Source organism: Garra rufa, chromosome 6 (genome assembly GCF_049309525.1).
Source record: "Garra rufa chromosome 6, GarRuf1.0, whole genome shotgun sequence".
In the NCBI taxonomy this organism is placed as follows: Eukaryota; Metazoa; Chordata; class Actinopteri; order Cypriniformes; family Cyprinidae; genus Garra; species Garra rufa.
The window spans coordinates 33,661,305-33,686,396 of NC_133366.1; the positions used below are offsets into that span (position 1 = coordinate 33,661,305).

General features: G+C 35.2%; 2 long non-coding RNA genes across 2 annotated transcripts; one reads left to right on the top strand and one right to left on the bottom strand.

Annotated features, from left to right (window-relative positions):
* Positions 1-330: 330 nt before the first annotated feature.
* Positions 331-20,757, bottom strand: LOC141336233 (uncharacterized). Its single transcript, XR_012355695.1, has 3 exons — positions 20,556-20,757; positions 3,585-3,713; positions 331-533 (listed from the first exon to the last, which is right to left on the bottom strand). It is a non-coding gene; the product is annotated as an uncharacterized lncRNA (long non-coding RNA).
* A 2,277-nt stretch (positions 20,758-23,034) lies between these two features.
* LOC141336143 (uncharacterized) lies at positions 23,035-24,666 on the top strand. The gene is made up of 4 exons (XR_012355689.1): positions 23,035-23,116; positions 23,200-23,246; positions 23,613-23,716; positions 24,437-24,666. It is a non-coding gene; the product is annotated as an uncharacterized lncRNA (long non-coding RNA).
* The last annotated feature ends 426 nt before the right edge of the window (positions 24,667-25,092 follow it).

Genomic DNA, 25,092 nt, shown 5'->3' on the forward strand with positions numbered 1-25,092 from the left:
AAGAGGTGAAAAAGTGAAAGTGTTAACTAATTTAATGTCCTAAAGTATTCAAATGACCTGATATGTTGTTAACAATCATACTAGTTTGCTTTCAGAAAGCTATCCTAATTTCTGTCTTCAGAGTTCATGTAATGCCCTGAACTCATATTCTGTACCCAAACAATGCCTCTATGTTCTGGAGCATTCTGCTGAATCAACACAAGAGGTCCGGAGCCTTATTCAGAGTGTAACACCAATGGGATACCCTGTTTTAGGGCCAGTACAGGATTTTACCAGCTTACAAAATTTTAATTTACATCATATAATAGAAAAACATTTTTTCGTACCTGTGCCCAGTGGTTTTTGAACACGATCATGCATGTTTCAGGGTCCACTCCTTTCAGGACCAGTGACTGGCCACCTTGATTCCCATTGGCAACCATGGATGTCATTGTTGTGCTCTCACAGCAAGACTAAACCATCATGAAGGGTGGAGTCGATGCCAAATTCAACCAAACATGGATAACTACACAGTAGTATTAGACTCTGACAGCCTGCAGATAAACACAGAAAAGTATACAGTCAGTGTACAATCTAAAATCTGAAAATAAAATAACTATACATGGAGTTTTTAAGATGAAATACTAGCACAGCACAAGCCAAACACTAACAGTAACATCAGAGAACAGTTAGGTTGCAGTCTGTTTTAAATGTGCATCACATACAGTGGCTATCTTGGCAACAGCACTCTGTCATCTTTAGAAAATCAAAGCTTCCCAAGCGGGATTTACTGCAATAATGTGGCTGCTTAAACATAACGCGAATCAATAAACTCAGCTGCCATCACTTAAGGATGCTAATTAACAGCATGTGGATGTGAGCTTTGTGTGTTATGCAATATCATACATGTTGCGTCTTATGTAATGCTTCCTAAAATAAAGAAATGTAGCAGTACCGCATAGCTTGCTCTCTACTGTATATGCCAAGCTATTTTTAACAAATCAATATAGAGACCCATAGCCTTAGGCATTTAGATAACAGTGACTGGATTAAACCAAACATGTGTCCAAGCACCAGTGATTACAGATGGATACAAAGATACTCTTTGTCTCCAGTCAAAAATGTGTGTGGGGAGTATTAGCCATAGTTTCTATAGTTTGTGTGTGTGTGTTTTCTAAGGATGAGCAAAGGCAGCAACCGCATTCTCAGCAATCCATGCAGTCTGAAGGCTATGCAAGAGGCTATGCCACTGTCTGAATAAAAAAAATAAAAAAGGTAATTCCAACTTTATCATCTCACATTTCTGACTGTTTTTTCTTTTCGCAATTGCGAGCTTACATCTCGCAATTCTGAGAAATAAATGCCAACCCCTCTGAGGACCGCCGATGATGCCAGCCTTGAAACAACATACAATTTTTCTACAAGTTTGATTGCAACACATAATCATTACTATTAGCGTTTATCATCTGTTTGATTACACCATTACTGATTTTAACATCTATACCATATGTAGCATCGACTTGACATACAGTAGTCACCACTAATAAACTACTAAATATATTGTAGTGGCCTACATTTTTGTACAGCTGCTTTGCAACGATTTGTATCGTGAAAAGGAAAGGAAAAGGAAAAGGAAAGGAGGTGACGTGAGGCCAAGTATGGTGACCCATACTAGGAATTTGTGCTCTGCATTTAACCCATCCAAGTGCACACACACAATAGTGAACACACACTCGGAGCAGTGGGCAGCCATTGCTGCAGCGCCCGGGGAGCAGTTGGGGGTTCGGTGCCTTGCTCAAGGGACTCACCTCAGTCGTGGTATTGAGGGTGGAGAGAGTGCTGTACATTCACTCCCCCCACCTACAATCCCTGCCGGACTTGAGACTCGAACCCGCAACCTCTGGGTTACAAGTCTGACTCTCTAACCATTAGGCCACGGCTATACAAATAAACTTGAAACTTGAATAAACTTGAAAAAGTCAGAATTGCGTGATATGAACTGCCATTGGCCAGTTATAAAGTCAGAATTACATGATATAAACTCGCATATCTTTTTTTCTCAGAATTATGTGATATGAACTCGCAATTTCAAGCTATAAAGTCAGAATTGCAAGATATAAACTCACAATTCTAAATTTCTCAAAAAAAAATTTCAGCGCAACTCTGACTTTATTTCACAACTGTGAGTTTAGTCAGAATTGTGAGATAAATGTATAAACTCTCAATTTTGAACATATCAGTTTTTCCCCCCTAAAAATTGGACTTTATAGTTCGCAATTGCGCGTTCATATCTCACAACTCTGAGAAAAGAGTGAAAAATGCAAGATACAAGCTTGCAATTGCGAGAAAAAAGTCAGAATTGCTAGTTTTTTTAAATCACAATTCTGAGAGAATTGTCAGTTTATGTCACAATTCTGACATTTTTTCTCAGAATTGTGAGATATAAACTCACAATTGAGTTATAAAATCTTGCAATTCTGAAAAATAAAGTTGTGTGATATAAACTGGTAACTGCGAGTTATAAAGTCAGAATTATACAATATAAAATCTGACTTTTTTTAGAATTGCGTGATATGAACTCAATTTCAAGCTATAAAGTCAGAATTGTGAGACATAAACTCGCAATTATTAGAAATAAAGTCAAAATTGCTAAATATAAACTTACAATTCAGAATTTCTCGAAAAATTTCTTAGTGTAATTTTCGCAATTGCGAGTTTATATCACAATTGCGAGTTATTTAGTCAGAATTGTGAGATAAACAAGTGTATAAACCCTCAAATTTGGACTCGCAGTTGCAAGTTTATATCTTACAATTCTGAAGAAAAAAGTCTGAATTGTGCAACATAAACTTGCAATTGTGAGAAAAATGTCAGAATTGCAGATTTTTAATCACAGAATGCATTGCAAAAAATCATAAAAATAATGTAATAACTCAAAAAAAAAAAGTAATTATGTTTTGGATATATTTTTACACACTCTGGTCCCTCTCTCAAATGTCATGAGATGCATGCTGGGATGTCGTTTAACAGTATTTAAAGGATTCTTGTGTAGTCTTTTTCTCTTCTTTCACTTTAGATAAACATTTGATTTGAGGTTGACCAATGACCAGTATTGTTTTTTTTAAATCGACTAAAACCATTATAAATCATTTTTCTGCAGATAATTTTTCTTTTACAGTTCTTCCTTCAATAAATAAATAAACAAAATGCTACCTAAATAATAACACTACAGTAAAAACATAACATGTATATTTATTTTCATTATTTTTTATCTTAATAATAATGCTCAAAAGGTTTTATGAGTTGTCTTATCTTCAGCATGTATAAATCTCTACAGCCAGGACTTGAAAAGAGTGCATCACACACTACAACTGTGAATTTGCCATGTGAATCTTTACACAATACAAAGCAACCAATCAGCAGTCAGAAAATGTTAACCACACCTGAATTTAGAGCCAATCACTGCAGAAAGCTCAGTTTGAAACACAAATGTAACAGAACTAGAGATACATATGTTTTTGGTTACACAAGGGCCCATCCACTCTCACTAAAGCACAGAAATCCAGAAGAAATACAGTCAAAATAGACTTTGAATTTCTACCCACCTCAGCTAGACTACTGCTGAAAGCTGCTGCTGGAGACACGATTCTTTGTAAAGCCGAAAACCTTCACATCTTCAGAGGGCTCAGGAGATTTTCTGAGACATGTAGATAGGGATCTAGTCAACGTGGGTTCTGAAAAAATGAGAAGAACAGCTTAGCTGTGTTAATGAGAGCAGTGTGAGTGAGAAGATCAGGGCCAGGAAATGACTAGATGGATCAGAGCTCTGACAAAGAGGTTTAGAATGGTGCTGCAGAAGAGCGGGAATGAGAATGAGGAAGACACAAGTAGAGGAGGTGGGAATTCAGAAATGCAGAGAGGGGGAGAAGGGGATAGAGAGAACTTGTGTCAGTGAATACATCCAAGTGAAACTGTGTAAAATCTGAAATAAAGCTACTCCTAAACCCCATTCAATAATGAACAGACACACAGAGCATAAAAATACTGATCCCATGAGCCACTGCAGCTAGAGGAGTTGTGGTTAAACTGCTGGGAATAAATGTTTTCCCTGAAGGAGACTTCCTTTGTCAAAATTATTCATCAAAGAATCACCAAATCAGCATATTATAATGATTTTTGAAGGATCATGTGACATTGAAGACTGGAGTAATGACTTCTAAAAATTCACAAGAATAAATAACATTTACAATTTATTTCAAATAACATTTTCCAAGTTATTTTAAATTTAACTTATCGTTTTAATTGCATTTTTGATCAAATACAGTTGAAGTCAAAAGTTTACATACACCTTGCACCTTAATGCATTGTTTTTTCCTTCTGAAGCATCAGTGAGTGTTTGAACCTTCTGTAATAGTTGCATATGAGTCCCTCAGTTGTCCTCAGTGTGAAAAGATGGATCTCAAAATCATACAGTCATCATCGGAAAGGGCTCAAATACACAAAAATGCTGAAAAACCAAAGAATTTGTCAGACCTGAAATATTTTTCCGAAGAACAGCAGGCAGTTTAACTGTTTAGGACAAACAAGGGATTCATGGACAACTATTACTAAACCAAAAAAAAAAAAACAGCTATGGATCATTCAGGTGACGACACAGTATTAAGACTCAAGTGTATTTAAACTTTTGATCATTTTTATAAATTCAACTATTATTTTCTCTTGTGGACTATATGTAAATGTATTTTATGTGAAATATCTGATTCAGGTCAGTACTAATAATAAATAACATGAATTTTGTATGATCCCTCTTATTTTGGTAAAATAATTAACATTTTGCATATTCCGCAAGGTTTATGTAAACTTTTGACTTCAACTGTAATGATGAGCAAAACGGACCTTTAAATTTATATAAAGCTGATAAAGTCACCCAGTAGGTTATCAACCCAGAAGGTTATTTTTTAATCATTCAATAAACAAGAATAAAAAAAATAAATAATAAAAAGGCTATAAAATATATTTGTATCATCATGCAAAAGCAAAAAAATATATATATTCTTACCTAGGAATAAGCTGTGTGAACATTCAAAATTTGCCTGGTTTAGGGTTGCAAAAGGAGTGGAAAATCTCCATTACATTTCTGGAAACTGTCCAGTTTTTTTGGAAACTTCCCAGGAATTTACCAGAAATGTTCTGCCCCTTTGCAACCCTAGTCTGGTTATGTCTAAAGTAGTGTTGTCAAAAATATTGATATTTCGATAAATATCGACACTGAAATATCTAAACCAGTACCAATACTAATTTCCCGAAGTATCGATACTAGCCGAGCTGTCACTTTCACTTCTCTATAGACCAACTATCTGTTTGTAAACATCCGGGATGCGCGCGAATCTTGGTTGCAGAAAACCCGGGAGACATAGCATTTACGAATAGGAAATTACACGGATACGGTACAAAACAGTTCGATTTTTAAAATGTTATTTTAAAAATGTTTACCGCATATTACAACAGCTTGTCACCCAACGATAAGAACGGTTATTTAACGAAATTAACGTTAGTGAGTGGGATTGGTTTGACAGATCCATTTGCCATAGAGGTAATCTTGTACCCAAATCAAGTCAAGTGCAAATTACATGTATATAGCATGCCTCAACAGGCTTCACAACACAATGCAGACATAACAAAAACGATCAATGTCTAACCAATTATCTTTACAAACACGATGTGACATTACTTGCCATAAATTCTCTGAATTTTGATGCCTGCAATTTAATTCCTCTTAGCAACTAAAGAGACAATATTTACCTCTAATATTTAAGTTTTGCATTGCTTTTGTTTATTTCACACTGGGTTGAGTAGGAAAAGACAGAAGGGACGAAGTCGGGACTATTGAAGTCCATGGATACCTCCTGTACAAAAAGTGTATTCTAACGTTAGTGATTGACAGTAGGAATAATTCGCTATAACTTATTAGCCAAGTTCTAACATTACTAGCCAAGCTTACGAGACTAGCCGTGTACCCACTGCACAACACAACATTTTCACGGTTGTCTTTTCTTCTTTTACTAATTTTTCTTTTGGGTTTTATAGCGGTTCTGGTCGTCTTTTGCAACCGACATGCGCAGTTGAACCAGCGTGACATATGTGTGATGTAGGCTGATAATTGGTCTATAAAGGCGTGTTGACAAACACCACACGTGACCGCAGTGCCTGTCTAGTCTCATTCGCTCATTCAGCATAAGCGAAGCGAATAGAAAGGTGAGTGCGGCGCCCCCGCGACCGTCTTTGTTTGATAAAGCAGCAGGAGTGCTATCTGGAAATATTTTGGATATGAAGCAAATGAACATGGAAAGCCGAAGTACACAAACAAGCCAATATGTAAGAGTTGCTACAGAGCAGTGCTAACAAAAGGCGCTAACAAACACCTGAAAGACACCCGGATCTATATAAAGAATTTTTAAAGGTTGGTAACTGTTCTTATTTTAAGATTACTATATCATTAAATAAGATTGCCTAGTATTGTTGCGGATATGAGTGTTGTCTCGTTTTTTACCGTAATTCGTTAATATAATCTGACTGAATCTTAGACGAGTAAATACTTTAACTGTGGGCGAATATAAAGTAACTGCGCTTATTTAACCTTATTAAAAAAAAGATTACTTAAATTCTGCAATTTGTCTTAATGTCTATCCAGTGTTTATGTGAATCCGGCATTAAAGTCTGTTCATCAAATAATGTTAATGTATTAACCAGCATTTATGAACGATGGGCAAAGCATTTGTTACAGTATATTTGAATCTTTGATAACGGTAGGTAATAAAAATTCCAAGGATCATGTTAGCTCTGGTCCAATAAAAATATTAACAGATAGAACTTTGGATTTTAATTAGTTCATGTATTAGTAAATTATAGTTTAACTTTTAACTAAGATCAATAAATGTTTTGGAAGTATTTGTCATTGTTCATTCATGTTAACTAATGTTAACAAATATCTATTACCATTAACTTAAGTTCTAAGATTAGTTAGATTCATTTTAAAAGTGTGGTCTAAAAATAAAAATAAAGTTTATAACCTGCACTACCAGTTGTATTTGAACAGCAAAGAAAGTACGAAGCAAACTCAAATGAAGCCAAGAACAGGGCTGTAGCAGTGTACATATACACATACCCCATTGTCATGTTCTAGACTTGTTATATTTATCTTTAAATTAAAAAAGAAGCTTACCCCCTTAATATTATGGCAGTTTTTTTTTCTCTGTGGTATCGAAAATGGTTTTTCAAGGTATCGTATCGAAGTTAGAAATTCCAGTATCGTGACAACACTTGTCTAAAGTTCACTTAAATCTCCTGTAGATCATTATCGTGAGGTTAGGATGTCTTGAAAGTTTCCTTACTTGATGCCTTCATACACAACCACTGTCAAATCATTGACTGGATGGCAAGGCAGCAGTCTTGCATTTTGGACACACACTGCAGCTGTGCATTATTGCACAAACAATGTACCAGTGTCTGTCCATGACTGGTGGACAAGTGCATCTACTGTTAAGGAAATGAACCTGGCGAGTGGATATTCATCAACGTTACGGCACGTGCCGAAACATTACCGAGCGATCAAGTCAACTAGACACAAAAATCTCATTTTTATTGTTTAAAAAGGAGCTTTTTATTGTTTATTTAAAAGGAGCTTTGGATAAAACCGCTTTCTTGGCAGGTCGCACAGCAATGCCTAGACTCAAAACCATCTGAGGAGGTCCGGATGAAATGCACTCACAGGAAATGACCAGGGTAAGTGTTCTGTTATCAGAAAAACGTGACCCGAATTACACATACACTTATTAATCAATATGAGAGGGGTGGACAGAGAAAATCTCTGGAGAGGAAACTACACTGGATTCTTGATCTTGTTCTACTTCTTCAAAGAGATCAGAGGAGATACTGGGACAAATCTAGGACAGGGCCTTTCTACAGATATTAGGGAAATGACTTTCCTAACTGAGTAGCACAGATGTCTTATCTTAGTAATAGTTTAACATGTGGGTGTATGAGAATGAAGTCTCTCATGAGCAAACAGGATCTGTATTTACCTCAGTAACCACACTATCCAATTAAAGTCATTTTGTTAACTATGTTAATTCGATGCTAACCGCTTCCTGATAAATTACAAACCTCAGCAAAACCATTTAAGGTGAAGATATAATTAAAAAAAAAAAACAATCTTCCTTTCTACTCGCCTACAACCGAAAAGCTGATTTTTATCTGAGCACCAATGCTTGTCACATCATATAAAGTAGGCCCCAAATGACATCACCCTTTAAATGTCATGTCACACCATTGAAAAACAGGTTCCATGTGTTTGTAGTCACACCAAAACTCATTAGAGCACCTGTTCACATGTTTAAAAAAAACAACTTTCAAAGTTTAACGACTGAGAAAAGACAGAGTTTCCTTTCTTTTTTTTTTTTACAAGGTCATTACTTTTAAAAAAGTAATGTGATACTGGTCAGGGCTGGACTATTTGCCTGTAGTCCCTTTGTAACTGACTCTCCTTTGAGATTGGGTTAGGTTTCACGCCCTGCAAGCCAAAGGGAGTGTCCTTAGAGATGTTCAGGCTGAAGCGAGAGGTTGAGTAAAACAGAAACATGGCTAGCAAGTCAGTCCCACCCTATCACAGGGCTGTCATAACTTGTGTTAGAGATTTTTCTCTGTGCAGTCATCCACTAGCACTTGCCCAGCACATTCCACACCATTTGTCTGACTGCCATATGTCAGATCAGCAGCTCAGAAGCAAGGCTGAAGCAAGATTTAAATGAGGTCAGTTAAATTACCAGCAGCAGAAAAATTCATTAAAGGGTTAGTTCACCCAAAAATGAAAATTAGTCCATTATTTACTCATTCTCAAGCCATCCTAGGTGTATATGACTTTCTTCTTTAACATGAATCTAATTGGAGTTATCATAAAAAAACATTTCTGGCTGCTCCAAGCTTTGTAATGGCAGTGAGCGGGTGTTTCTCTTTATTAGTCCAAAACAAGTCCAATAAAGTGCATTCACGCATAATAAAAGGGAGGTTAATAAAGGCCTCCTGTAGTGAATCGATGCATTTTTGTGAGAAAAATATCCATATCTAAAGCGTAATAATCACTTTAATCTAGCTTAGATAATAGTTGTACATGGAAGGCATTCTGGGCGGATGACGCAGGACGTGTGCATAGCCCATGCGCCTGTGAATCTTGTAAAAACCAACATTTGTTTACAGGAGCAAAGGAAGTTAATCTCCTCTTGGCTTATATGGAAATCCTCCAACATTTTTCTTTACAAATCCTTGTTTTGTACTTCTAATTCGCGTGTCCGCATTCATCACTTATGAGTGGTGCATGTGCATGTCGATGTTTTATGTCATCCGCCCGGAGGCTCTGTGTACATCTATTAGCACAAGCTAGATTAAAGTCATTATTACATTTTAAACATGGATATTTTTCTTACCAAAAAACGTTTTTTGCTACAGGAAGGCTTTATTCACCATGTGAGGCACTTTTTATTATGGATGGATGCACTTTATTGGACTTGTTTTGGATTGTTGAAGGGAAACACCCACTCACTGCCATTATAAAGCTTGGAAGGGTCAGAACAATTTTTAATATAACTCAGATTAAATTCATCTGAAAGAAGGAAGTCATATACACCTAGAATGCCTTGAGAGTGAGTAAATAATAGGCTAATTTTCATTTTCGGGTGAACTTACCCTTTAATGACTCTTTAAAGTCATACCATTTTGTCTTTATGGTTTAAAAAAAGAAGTGAAATAAAGTATACTGTGTAAAATTCTATGAAATTACACTTTAGAATTCTATACTATAAACTGTGTATAAAAGTGTGGTTTTAGTGTATAAAAACAATACACAAAAAAAATCATAAGCACATTTAGCATTACAATATTATTAATGTACAGCATTAAAAATGGTTACTGAGATTTGCTACAGATTATATTTAACAATACAATTAAACTATTAGTGTTTTTAAAGATTAAACTCAATGAGTGTTAGATGATGGTAAATGTAATTACATTAAAAAGGGGTAAATGAGCAAGTATAATTAAATATTTAAAATCCAAAAACACCAATATCGTTAAAAAAAAACTATGGGATGATAACAAATACATTATGAATCCCTATAAAAGAGTACTACTATGCACCTTAAAGGGATAGTTCACCCAAAAATGAAAATTATGTCATTAATTACTCACCCACATGTCATCCCAAACTCGTAGGACCTTTGTTCATCTTCGGAACACAAATTAAGATATTTTTGATGAAATCCGAGAGCTTTCTTATCCTGTTGTAGAATCTAGATGTGCTGCTCCTTGTTTGTAACCAAAGGAATGCACATGCATGTATTGTGTATTCTATTTTAACAATGTCCTTACTTAAAGACCTTTCTGGGTCTTGAATGTGGTTTCTGCATTGCTGTCTATGCAGGGTCAGGAAGCTCTCTGTGTGTTTTGAACGAAGGCCTTACAGCTTTGGAATGACATGAGGGTGAGTAATAAATGACAGAATTTTAATGTTTTGTTTTTTTTTCCATTTACTTTTCTATAGCATTTTTACAAATAAGGACATTTAGCTTACTTCAGTCTCACTTGTCTATTCAGAGATTTACACATCTACAACTGTAATGTCTTTGAGTTACAGCTGAGGTCAAAAGTTTACATACACCTTGCAGAATCTGCAAAAAGTTAATTATTTGACCAAAATAAGAGGAATCATACAAACTGCCTGTTATTTTTTATTTAGTTCTGACCTGAATAAGATATTTTACATAAAAGATGATTACATATACATCTAAAAGAGAAAATAATAGCTGAAAAAACACAGAATATGTGGGACCTGAAGGATTTTTCTGAAGAAGGACAAACTAGGGACTCATGAACAACTACCACAAAACAGAAAAAACAGCTGAGGATCATCCAGGTAACAACACAATATTAAGAATCAAGTGTACGTAAACTTTTGAACAGGGTCACTTTTATAAATTCAACTATTATTTTCTCTTGTGGACTTTAGGTAAACGTCTTTTATATGAAATATAATCTTATTCAGGTCAGTACTAAATAAAAAAAATAAGCATTTTGTATGATCCCTCATTTTGGTAAAATAATTAACATTTTGCAGATTCTGCACGGTGTATGTAAACTGTTGACCTCAACTGTACATTCATTTCTTTAAAAATATCGAACTTCGCCATGGGATGTTTGGAGTTGGGGGCAAAAAGACAAAGAAGGAAAACAATGTTCATTGGTTCTTTTTGTGTGTATGCTACTGTTATTCCTTCAATAAAAAAAATAAAATAAAAATAAATAAATAAAAAATAATATCGAACTTCATTTGCTTAAATAATTTAAAATGATTATAGCTCTAGTCATGAAAAAAAAAAACTAATCTAAATCCAAAATAAAGAAAAATCTCTATATAAAAATTATGAATAATCGCATTACCAATAGACTGTAATGCATGGTTTTTGATCTCCAAGCATGACTTTCATGATGGAAACACCTGGTCCTTGCTCACTCACTCTCTCACACACACAGACAAGCAGGCAGGCACGTACACATAAAGGACACCCTTGCAAATCAAAGCAGGCGTGTTTGTCATGATCAAGCATTGTCTGAAGACACACAAGGAGAATGTACCAGGAGTCCTGGTGCCCATGGTGACTGGATGACGTGAGGGCTATTACACTGACAGAGTCTACTGAAAAATTTACAATGGATGCAAAGAGGAGATGACTACAGCCTTAAATACTGGTTCTGGTTTAGGTTTAGGTCACAATTTCTAACCTTATGGTGAACGTACACATGAAAACATTTTCAAAAGCTAAATCTTTCTGGAATCTGGAATCAGAAAGAGCAGCACTGCATTAAGATCTTCAAATGAACTATTTTGATATTTATAACAAAAGGCAGCAGATAACTAGAACCCTTATCATAATTTTATGGCCTGTGACGTTATACGCCTCTTCAGTAATGCTGAAGTTTTTACTGTACACACGTGAGATGCAAACATGTGCTGTGTTTATACTATACACCAGGGTTCAAAGCACCTGATCTGCATAAATATTAACACACTACCTGTCTCCATCCTGATTGGTGGAACTGTACACACCCAGAGGTAACTTGGGACCAGTAACTATGGAGACATTTGCAGTCCTACTGGTGGTGCTTACAACAGGGAAGCGGGTTTGGAAAACAACAGCTTTACATAATGCCAGAACCTATGCAAATATGATATGCTTGCATGTTTCCATACCAAAACATCATTTGTTTTTATATTATGTTTACAGAGTTTATCCACACTTACAAGCAGTAAAGAATTATCCTGAGAAACTGAAAATCTATGACACAAAAGGCGGCAATCCTTCCCACAGAAGTAAGCTTTCTAAAGGGAGAGGTGTTTTATGGTGCTGCCTGTTACACTGAGATAAAGCAAAACTATGGTGGCCTCATTAAGTCAAAAGAAGGAACAGACGTCAGGTGTTTGCCTTCTGTGATAAAGCACTCCATTGTGCAAGAAATACTGGAGGTTTAAAAGGTGCACCTACTATTTTTTGCACTCTGCAACTAAAAAAAGTTTTATGCTACATAAAGTGAGATGTTGAGATCATATAATCATGCAATTGGCAGGCTAATGAGTTCTCAAAGATATTCTTAAAAGGGAACCCCTTGATTTGTATGGCTTAATATAACATAAATCATGTCTCTTGCTGAATTATGTAGTAGAAAACCATTAAAAGATTTACATTATTAAAAAAAATCCACATTGTTTTATACACGTTTTATATGTTGAACTATGGGATGTGTTATTATGACGTGAAATGGTTGCATTTGATGAGCTACTGGCGCTACCTGTTGATATTTTTACCACGACACAATTCGGAATACAAAATACTAGGGCTGGGTATTGTGACCAATTTGGCAATTCGATTCGATTCTTATTTTTATGGTTTCGATTCGATTCTATTTCGATTTCGATTCGATTCGATTCGATATCGATTCGCTATCAATATTTCATTTAAAATGTTAGTTTTGCAGACATGTGATCCATATTTTGATATAAATGCTGGTAACTGAAACTCTCCTACTTAAGTTTATTACTGAAATACACATCTACATTAATAATAGGGTGCACACAGTTGTTTATTTTAAACAACTTTTATTTTAAATGAACCCTGTAACAAGAAGTCATAAATATGTGCATCCATTGTACACCATGTAAACAAACTGCAAAATGCACATTACTGTAAAAAAATAAAAAGATTGTAAATGTGCAACAGTGAAATCTATTAAGAACTTCAAACATGTTTAAGAAATAAAACATTTTTCTAAATTCAAAACGTTCAAAACAGGCCCATCATAAAACCCTTGTCTGCGTATACAAAACATTCTAACTGTCCATAAAACTAACAGTTCTTAACTACAGCCTAATCATTTTTCTGCAAAAAAAGCAGCTGATCAACATGTTCTGATCTGATCTAAGGCAACTCCTTTGCGCTGTGATTAGATCACCAGCGGTTGAGAAAACTCTCTCAGCAGGAACACTAGTGACACCTTCAGGACGAGAGGTGAATATTCATATCCTCTTACGTGAAGCACGTTCATTAAGAATCGATTCGGGGATTTCTCGAATCGATATCGTTGCGTTCAACTGAAGATCGATTAAAATTGGAGAATCAATATTTTTTACCCAGCCCTACAAAATACTGATACAATGGCCAAAGCTACTGAAAGAGCTTACAAGTGTCAATGGATGCGTAGGTTTAAACCAAATCAAATAATCATCGATTTTCCCCAAGAGGAGTCTAAACACCCCAGATAACAAAGTGAAATCTGCACTGCAGAATCATGTTTACATCCTGCCAGGATGGCATCTAGTGTTTCTTGTCTCTGCCATCTGTAAGTTCTTTCAGTAGTTGTGGTCTACTAAAAGCCTCAAAAGCAACAGGGCCAAAGTGGAGAGAACAAAGGCACAGGTCTTTAGGAAATTTTATTTGTCCACACAGGTATCTTCCCAATCTTTTCTACTCTTCATATTGCTAGGAAAAGAAGTCTAATAAACTTACATCACTTCTCTTGTTGCCTTTTGACTAAAAAAAAACAACAACCAAAAGCCACACAATGTAGCATTTTATCAGTATTTTATTTTCCGATTTGTGCATTCCAAGTTGAGTTGCAGTAAAAAAAAAAATAGCATCAGGTAGCGGCAGTAGCTCACAGAGTGTAAATCAAGCATGCAATCAAAAATCGAAAAAAATGATTACTAACCCAGCTGAGCTACATAATACTATAGAAACTCATAAGACAAGCCCAAATTCAACAGCATAACCTGGAGTGATGGTATGGATCCACATGAGCACAACTCACTAGTACAAGTGGAAGGAGTGTGATTTACAAAATAAAATGTCTCAACAAGCAGTGCCTGCTGGAGAGAAACTGCGACAACCCACTGTTCCCAAGCTACAGATCAAGAATAAACACCAAAACATCAGCCAGCTGTGTACCTGCATGAACCACAGAGAATATACATTTGTTGTGATTGAATTTAAAAATATTTACACTTTTATGAAATGAAGGAACAGACAACAAAGGGGGGGGGTGAACAAGACCAAAAAAAATGAAAATCTAAAAGAGAGGGAGAAAAACAAACAAAGAAAAAAAATGAAAACTGGGGTGATGGGTATTTTAGAGACAAAAGACAGACAAAAATATGAATAACAAAAACAAAAAGTAACTTAAAAGAAAAGACAAAAATGGGGGAAAACTATGCCAATACATTTTTTAGTTAAACAAATTTCATGAATCCAAGCAAGCAGGTGTATAAATAAAGTCCAACACCATAGGACAGAGAAGAGAGGGCACAATGTAAACAATAGCATACTGAATGCACCTGGAAAATGATTATTGGCCTAGCCTTAGCAACACACTAAAAACACACAAAGCATCAGTATCATGCCAATAGTACAGTAACAAAACGCTATTAGAGTTCAGAATTTGTTAATATTGAATACATAACTAGTAGGGCTGTCACTAATGATTATTTTGGTCATCAAAGTAATCGGTCGTTTATTTTGATGATTAGCCTAATCGAGTAATCGGAACTAACGTCCATTATGCATTATAACAAACGCCTGCAGAAGGCACAAACAGCCTTACGATTGTTTTTATACTTTACAGCTTGTTTAATATTGACTAAACAACATTTAATTTAAATGTCTACTTAAAGGAACACTCCACTTTTTTTGGAAATAGGCTCATTCTCCAACTCCCCCCCCGAGTTAATAAGTTGAGTTTTACCGTTTTGAAATCCATTCAGCCGTTCTCCTGTTCTGGCGATATCACTTTTAGCATAGCTTAGCATAGATCATTGAATCCTATTAGACCAATAGCATCGCATTCAGAAATGACCAACGAGTTTCGATATTTGTCCTATTCAAAACTTGACTCTTCTGTAGTTATATCATGTACTAATACCGGCCGAAAATGTAAAGCTGCGATTTTCTAGGCCGATAAGATTAGGATCTACACTTCCATTCCGGCGTAATAGTCGAGGAAGTTTGCTGCCGTAACATGGCCGAAGCAGGAGCAGTAATATCACGCAGCACATGTGCAAATGCTAACCTAGCTGGGAACTAATTTCAGGTGCTGTGTGATATTACTTCGCCTGCTGCGTCCATATTACGGCAGCAAACTTTGACTATTACGCCGGAATGGGAGAATAGTTCCTAAACTTATCGGCCTAGAAAATCGCAGCTTTACATTTTCCGCCGGTATTAGTACACAATATAACTACAGAGGATAGGGTTGGGCGATGTCGACCAATTTGGCATCGTACGATGTCTAATGTGAAACATCGCGATGGACGATGACATCGTTGGCGGGGGGTGGGGGTAAGGGATGGTTGTTGTTACATGATTAATTCATAACGTATTAATTAATTGTAGCCTGCTGTTTCCACCAGTGCAATTTGAGCCGGATCCTGTTCCGGAAAATGACAGATTTTGGATTTTTGCGTTCCGGTATTTGTTTTTAAAGATCCGGCATTAACAAGTGCATTAGATCGTGACAGTGCGTGCGTGCGTGCATACGAGACAGAGCAAGCACGGGTTTATGTAGATGTATTTGGAGGATGTGTGTTGGTCCTTAACATATTTTCGACCAGTCAGCTTTAAGTTCAAAATCGCTCTCATTGATGCTTACTGCTTAACCCACTCTCTCCAAACGCATTTAATGAGCAGCGGAATGTTTAGAGAGAGAGTGTAATATCAGAAATAATACCAAATCAAGCAAAATATTATTATGTATTAACATTATAAACACTATAAACATAGCTATAAGTTAGTTACCCTGACTCCAAAACGAATCATTTAAATGAAACGGTATTCAGAACAGAACAGGAATGAAACTAAATATATAAAGTTAAGAAACCAAAACAAAGCGAAACTAAAAATAGCAGGCGTTGGGCTCACGTACCTCTGTAATTCGGCACAAATCCAAGTGTTTCCATATTCCCAATGTATTTGAATGATAAACTGTTATTTATCATGTATACTAAGCTTTGTATTGTACGTTCGTATTTCGATGGAAAAAATATATTCTCTTGTTTTTTGTTCCAAGCTCTGTTCGTTATGGTAAAACCATGAAAAAGGCATATTTGGTGTAGTTTATTTAATCTAACTTAATTAAAATTTTGATATTTTTTCTGCCTTTTTGTATGCCTCATTTATTAATGTAAACGAACTAGTTAGTGTAATTTGTTTGGAGTTCACTGTAATTAGCATGGTGATCGCTAACAACTTCCTTGTTATTATTTCCTCATAAAAATAATTATATAATAATAATAATAATAAAATAAGTAAAGATGCGGAAAATAAGTAAAGATGCGGAAATTGAAAGCATGCATTTCATTTGGCTATATAGTGTGATTAAGTGTGTGTTTTTCGCGAGCGGGTTGCTGCTGCGGCGGGGGATCGCAATGCCGGCTCAGCATCGTGACGTCTACCGGCCATCGGCGATGGACGATGGCATCGTCTATCGACCCAACCCTAACAGAGGAGTCAAGTTTTAAATAGGAAAAAAATATCGAAACTCATTGGTCATTTCTGAATGTGATGCTATTGGTCTAATAGGATTCAATGATCTATGCTAAGCTATGCTAAAATTGATATCGCCAGAACAGGAGAACGGCTGAATGGATTTCAAAACGGTAAACTCAACTTATTAACTCGGGGGGAGTTGGAGAATGAGCCTATTTCCAAAAAAAGTGGAGTGTTCCTTTAATCTTTAGCTATTTTTTTACGACAAAATTGCTACAGTCATTGTAATTTCTTGAACATGTGGACATCAAAAAGTGAAACTCGAGAGAGGGTTTCAGCTTTTATTTTGAAATTGCAATAAACAGTTAGCATGTTTAGAAAGATATGGGTGTATCCTGTGTTTATGTAGGTTTATAAATGATGTACCTTACAAAACTGATGAAATGGCACACACTGTGTTCCCAGATGAATGTTATAATAAACCCAAACTCACAACAATATGCAGAGATAACGTTTGAGACGCTCCACACATGAAAATGATAACAGTTCCTGTGGAGCAGCATTTACTGTAAACTGAGCCAATCTGAATGGCATGTTTCAAAACTGAAGCGCATATTTTAAACCTTTATCACATATATTTATTATTGAATCGTAGCGTTTTCAAAATAGCATTACGATTTATTACGATTTTTAAATGGGTTTAATATATCATGCAGCCTTGGAAAATCTAATAATGCGTTTCATGGATTTTCGTCTTTGGAATGCACCACTTACAGTATCTTGCTAGTTACTCAACACGGGCAAATTGCAGTCAATGATTTTTGTAAACAGAGTACTCTAATTGAATCGAGGAACTGTGACAGCCGTATTAGATTGTAAATATTTTTAAGGAAACAACATAAACACTGCTGAAATCCTGAGGCATGCTATAACACTGATAGGTTGCTACTTGCTAGCATTCATCATGAACATGTGGGATGTTCACATGAACCGTAATGAGAAAAGGCTGTTTGTGTAGGTTTCAAAGGGGAAGGACAAACAAAATGAGAGAGATCCAAAAACTGATAAAGCAAGAGAATGTTTGCACACAAAAAGCCCTTATGGCATAGTTGGTCTCACAAAGCAAGAGAGATGCACGCTTGCTGCAATTACATGAGTCAGATCAAACGCAGAGATGAGAGAGACACCAAACACTTTTTGAAGTCTGAACGCTCTTTTCAGTCCCATTGAGACATTTTTTCCTGTAAGCATTCAGCACCACTCTTTTGCCAGGAGGCTCTGATGATTCAGAGTAAACAAGATTTATGAATTAGAATAGACTAAACCAGAAATGAGAGAAATTACTAAAGGCAGGGATTTAAAAAAAAAAAATGTTTGCAAAACATTGTGCCATAATTCATACTTCAAATGCTGTCATAATCAGTCACTATTCCTGCAGCATTCTCTAGCGAGTCTAATATCGGAGCTATGCAGTCCTGAAGGTTAGTGTGTGTGTCTGTGTTTTAATCCTTAGCACAAGACAAGGCTGAACCAGACTAGGGCAAACCAAGGGGAGGAGCGACAGCAATTGTCTACCGAAGTGTACACAAAAGTTAAAGCCCTTAATCTGTTTTCTATTGAACACACTTAAAAGTAAAGTACAATATCAACCTGAAGTGTTTCTCACTTTAAAAACCAGACAATCCTTTATATCTACCTACAGTAGGGTTATTATGAAATTATTAAAATCCTAAACCTATAGATGAAAACCTAAACTAAACAAAAAAATTTGAGAACAAGTTGAAGCACTAAAATTACTAAACAGAGCTAAAACTGAAATAAAAATAAACCTGAACAGAAAAATTACATAACAAAATGACAAAAAAAAAAAAAACAGTTACATTTTACAAAACGGTTAATTAGTTAACTACATTAATTAACATGAACTAAGAATAAACAATACTTCTAAATGATTTATTAATTTGTTAAATGTTAAACTAACATGAACAAACAACAGATGACTGTATTTTTATTAACTAACATTAACAAAGATGAAAAAGTGTACTAAATGTATTGTTCATCGTTTGTTCATGTTAGTTAACACATTAACCAATGTTAGCAAATGAAACCTTATTAATAAATCTTTAACAAACACTATATAATGCTTAACAGATCACTAGTTAATATATTTTCAAATATCTAGAAATATATGTGCTTCTTAATGTTTACTCATGTACTTATTAAACATTACCTAATGATTAACAGATTATTATTTCATGTACATCTTTGTTAATGATTTATTATTGCAAATGATCATAAAGTCTTACCCATAAAAATAAAAGTGAATTTAAATTATTCCTAAAAAATATAATAGTATATAATTAATACTAAATCTAGGCTACATCATCCAGCTTGGCAGCTGCTGGAATGCATGACAGACAAGCTTTGGAAAGACATGCATGATGGGCAACTTCAACACTTCTATGTGACAACTTAACAACAGTTCTTTTGCAGTGATTTTTTAACATAAAACTACTAGGACAATCTATTTCCGCTTGTTTGTACTTGGTAAATATATCAGCCACAAACAGCTATAAAATCACCTTACATCACAGGTGCAACCAGAAACCAAGGTGTGTGACTTCTTTCAGCTGTTGAGAAGAATAACATCACAAAGAGGGACTTTCCCATACACACACAAACAATTCTCTACAGAGCAGCGTTCACAGAGCTCTCCTGCTTTAATACTAAATCTGTCAGTGATTTTCTAAGACTCTTACACTCTTTTGTCATATCTACTGGTTTCTATGCGTTTCTTCGTCCTTAACTTACATTTTTGCTCTGCTCATCTTTCTTTCCTACCCCCACACCACTGTATGCACTCTCTAGGCTATTTATCTTTGTAAACATCTGAATTTAAAACTCTTGTGGCAACTTGCTCCAAGTACCAATCCCAGCATTTAAAATGTGACACACTTTAAGTAAAAGTGATCCATGGTTAAAATATAGATGCGAGACCTTTTGAACGTGATGCCAAAAAGGTAACATAATACACAAGTGAATCTTAACACTGAATAAACACTTAAAACTCTTACATTTTTATTATAGTTGATGAATACAACTACCAAATTCTAAAGAATGAATAAAAACTGCTTTATATCATATCATGTCAACACATAAAAGGCTAAAGAAGTTGTTTACACAAGATCTTCAGAATTAACATATGAGCATGCGTATGAATAACTTTTATAATACATTTAGCTATATTAAACAACGCTTATTAACTATTTTAGTTACGCAAATAATAGGATTTTGTTTTAATAGTCATGGCTTCATCTTCACCAGACAACCTAGAACAACCTGTTTATGTTTGAGCTGGAATAGAAACAATTTACACAACACCGCTTTCAAGCAGCAAAATATAACAACCCGTTATATGCTACAAAAAAAAATCATAAAACACATAACAACATATTTAAAATAGGAACAAAATGGATAGTGCTGTAAAAAAACACATACTTCGCCTTTAATGTCCAAACGCTTTTTTTCTTCCACACCTGACAAAACTTCAACTCAGCAGCTTTGTTTCCCTGTGTCATATTCCACTGGAGTTAAACCGATCATAATCCCATCTCGTTATCGTTTTCATAATGGCAGCTCAGTGTAGTTCGCAGCTCGAAGGGACGGGTTTTGTTGAGTCCATTAGATCACACTTTAAAGAGCCACAGACCTCTGACGCCACTGCGCTCGCTCGGTCACCTGAGCTTGGATTAGAAAGGTGAGCTCGATCACAAGTCCCGCCCCTACTCTCTACAGCTGATCCGTGATTGGCTGCTGATTGGGCGCTTGCTCTAACATATTTTTTATTCGTGTAACAACGTATAGCTACTAATAACATTAGTTATTATTCACGATGCGCGAACGATCGTAGTCCAAGGGAAAAAAAGACCTACGTTCTTATTAGGTGTCAATGTATTCCATTTCAGATGAGTTTTCCAATATTTTTTTTAAATACCGTTATAAAAAGAGTAAAAATTTTAATGTTGTTCTAACGAACGCATTCTTATTTGAACATTAGCTATAAATAAAATGTCTTTAAATGTAGGCTATATGAAACAGATTTGGAACTCATTCTGTGCTCGTCTTGTATTTTCTATGGTGTGGCAGTAAAGGATGACATTGTCGACCCAGATAGCAAACTGACATAGAATCAACGTATCGATACATTAACCTACACAGTATCTTGGATAGTAGAGGAAACATAAAAGCATTAAAAATAACACTGACTGGCAAAAGAAATAAATAAGGCATTTATATCGTATTCAAAGACAAACTGGTAGATGGAGATTAGTTATAATAACAGCAATGATCACATTATCAGAACAGGCTTTATCATTCCAGAACAAGGAAAGCAATATGTCACATTATTAAATGATCTCGGTGTACTTGGGTATTTTTCCTGTCCGGTGCGTCCTTATCACTCCTGTCCAGTTAGTGGCGGCAATGAACCAAAAACCAACTGCGCTTATATCTCAGAAGAAGAACCCATAAACACTACACGAAGACAATTCTGAAGGAATCCCTAAACAAACACCGGTGTTTTAAAAAGCCAATACGACTCTCTAACAGTGATGGAAGAGACGAAGCTTTTTAAAACTGAATTATTTAACCGCTTTGCAAAATGACTTACTATTTGTAACTGGTTTTGAAAGCGCTCGAAACACCTCACGCTGGTGACACCTGTTGGCCAAAATGTAACTACAGTGCCATGAGACCAAAATGAAATAAAAAAAAATTAAACTAAATAAAAGAAGAAAAAAATATCAATTGATGAAGTAAAATTGTTTGGGTTATTTTTCCCCTCAATGTCTGTTGTTGTTATGGCACACACAAGAGTTCATTATGCCTGTAAATAAGTATATTTGTGTATCAAAAACACGTACATTTTATTACTTTTATTAATTACTACTAATTTTACTAATACGGATTATTATTGTTTCATCACAAAAACTGTCCTATATTTAAGAGAAGTTAACTAACCAGATTGTTAATAGTTTCTGAGACTACACTCAAAAAAGTCAACTAGCCACTTGTTTGATTTGCAAAATACAAATATGTCTGATTAATACGATTATAACGAGTTTACTTCTGTTAAATGATTGATTCTTGTTAGTTGTAACTAAATTAAGAAATAATCAAATGAATTAAATCAGCACTTGTTGATTCAATGAGCCCGAGTCGCTTCATATCAACAACTCTCTCTGATGAGTCACTGCGCATGCGCAGTACTGCGACGGAATCACGTGGGTACAGACGGCTGGAAGCGCCAGCGGTTTGAACTGCTGCGTTTAAACGTTCTTCATCCTTGATATTGAGGGTAAGTACTTTATTGATATAATGTTCCAGTTTGCACTTAGTAACATGGGATAATAAGGAATTACACACTGTAGCGATGTTTCAAAGTAGGCTTATGTAAATTCCGTTGTCTTTGTCGATACAAGTTTCACCCTAACGTTAATATATCCGCTACAATTTGTGCATTTCTGTCACAATTCAATGCTAACCACGCCTATTAACTAATAACTATTAACTACATAACCTACGTTAAACCTGAAGTCTACCCCAACATTGGGAGAGGAAAGACTGCACAGTCGAACACACCATGCACTCGTTTTTCTGTTTGTAAGTTAATGTAATGCTATTTATACGCTTTACTTTTACGTAACTTGTTGTATGTTGAATCAGTATGCACTTCTCATCGCTCTTTTTAGTCTAGCTAACGTTTATAGAGCTGTTTTGTTTGTTTTTCTTGAGTTCCGAAATGTTACATATTGCTACCCAGCTTATTGAATACAGTTTGCAAAAATTGTCAAGTAAAATCTATAATGCAGTCGACCATATATATTAAATGTCCTAACAAATTGCAGTTAAAGTTAAAGTGATTGAATAGGTATGCATGGTTTTATTTGGGAAATATAGTATATAACTTTGTTTGTTTTGTTTTTCACAGCAGAAAAAAAAAAAAAATACATCGCATAGCTGTCCCCATCCTCTTCTGGTGTGAACCTCACCTTTACATGGTAAGTAGTTTTTTTTAAAACACTCACATAAAGTAATGTATAACTAACTATCCTTGAATACTGAACTTTTCTTTCTCTTTCAGTGACGTGTATGTGGCAGTGCAGGAAGTGTTGCAAAGGAGAGTTGCAGGTACAAATTAAAGCATTATAAACTAAACATTGCTTTGGAAGTGGCAGTCATTATGTTTGTGTACAGTAGTCAACATTTGAAGTGGATTAAAACCTTTTTAATAAAACTGTATTAAGGTGGGATATGGGTAAGGTAAGGGACAGGTTTGGTGTTAAGGGTGGGTTTTTGACCTAAGGACAACTTTTAATTAACTTTTTTGTTGACTACTATATATTTAAATGATGCATGCACATTGAAGACATGGGCAGGACTTAAAACCCATGTGTATAGAGTTCACCTGTTACATTCTACACAGACAGTAACACGTTCAGTACTCTTAAGCTGTCCCACCGCTGAAGTTGATTTAATCTTGTCTCCACCCTACAGGATGACACTGTACATTCCGTACCAGAGAAGCCTGTGTCATCAAGTCTCTGTGCATCTACATCTACTTGAATGAAGACCCTGAAAAACCAGTCAAGGCATATTTGGTGAGTTGATGAGAAAATTTCAAAAGCCATTCTGTACTTGGGTCATGTTTATCCTTGTTTGCTACAACAAAAATGTGACATGAGAGAACACTTAACTTAAAATTGACCTGGACAAATTGTTCATTAATAGGAAACTACTGGTACACTTAGACAAAGTTCTTATGTGAATTGGTTGATGTACTAAACCAATAATTTTTTTTATTCATAATGGTTGATCTCTCTTGGGGCCTAATTTACAAAACTTTGTGTAAAGCCCTACTAAATATATGAATTGATCTGAAATAATAATAAGAAATAAATTAAACAGCATCAGAAAACTATACTTGCGTGCTTTTTTTTTTATTGGAGTGCTTTATATTCTATGGTGGTTATAATGTTTTAGCAGCCTCATTAATTTTAAATATGGTTGCCAGATAAATTATAACTTTTTATATAATATATATATATATATATATATATATATATATATATATATATAAAATGCACTGCAATAACACACCAGCACCCACTGTGACCTCAATAATAAACAGAAGAATTATCACTTTTCTGACAATTTTTAACTTAAAACTGAGAAATTATAACCTCTGATTCACATCAGAGCTCCTGTATTGGATTTAAGTTTACTTTACAGGTGTACATAATAAAGTGGCCAATAAGTGTATAAGCAATTCTTGTAATAATTATTTTTGTTTGTGATCTTTTATGTGTTTCGCCCCACAGGATTCAGACATCGAGTCAAAATGTACCATGGAGCAAACTGTGGCGGGAGTGTATGTCATACTGAAGGAGGGAACGCTTCCTAACAATGACCCACAGGACATTGGTGTCCTAACTGAAGGTGTGGAAGTCAGGCTTGTGCTGTTATTTGGACTGATATGCTGTTTGAATCCTGTTTTACAAACACTCAAATGGATTGGAGACTTAAAGTGCAGAAAGCAGTTTAAACTTATTTGTATGTGTATGTTAAAACTGAATAAAAAAAAAAAATGTTTAATTGTTTGCATGTTTTATGTGGTTATTCTGTAGATGTAATGTTTTGGTTCTTAGTTCTTTCACCTAAAACAAATCTAATTGAAACAACAAGATGTGTATTAATTAAAGTACCAAAACTATACATGAACAAGACATTAACTAGTAGATGTAACAAGGCAGAATTTTGTTGAATTGAAGTGCTTTTACTGACATATCTGACTAACACGATTCAAACATTTTGATTCAATTAGTTGGAAAGAAGCTACACTGACATGTTAAAACAATGTTAAATCTACAAGTTTAAATCACATTCATATAACATATTCAAACCTTTTCAAGTTTATTAGATTGGTTTAGATGCGTTTTGGGTGCTACGATTGAATCATGTTCATTGAACAATTTAT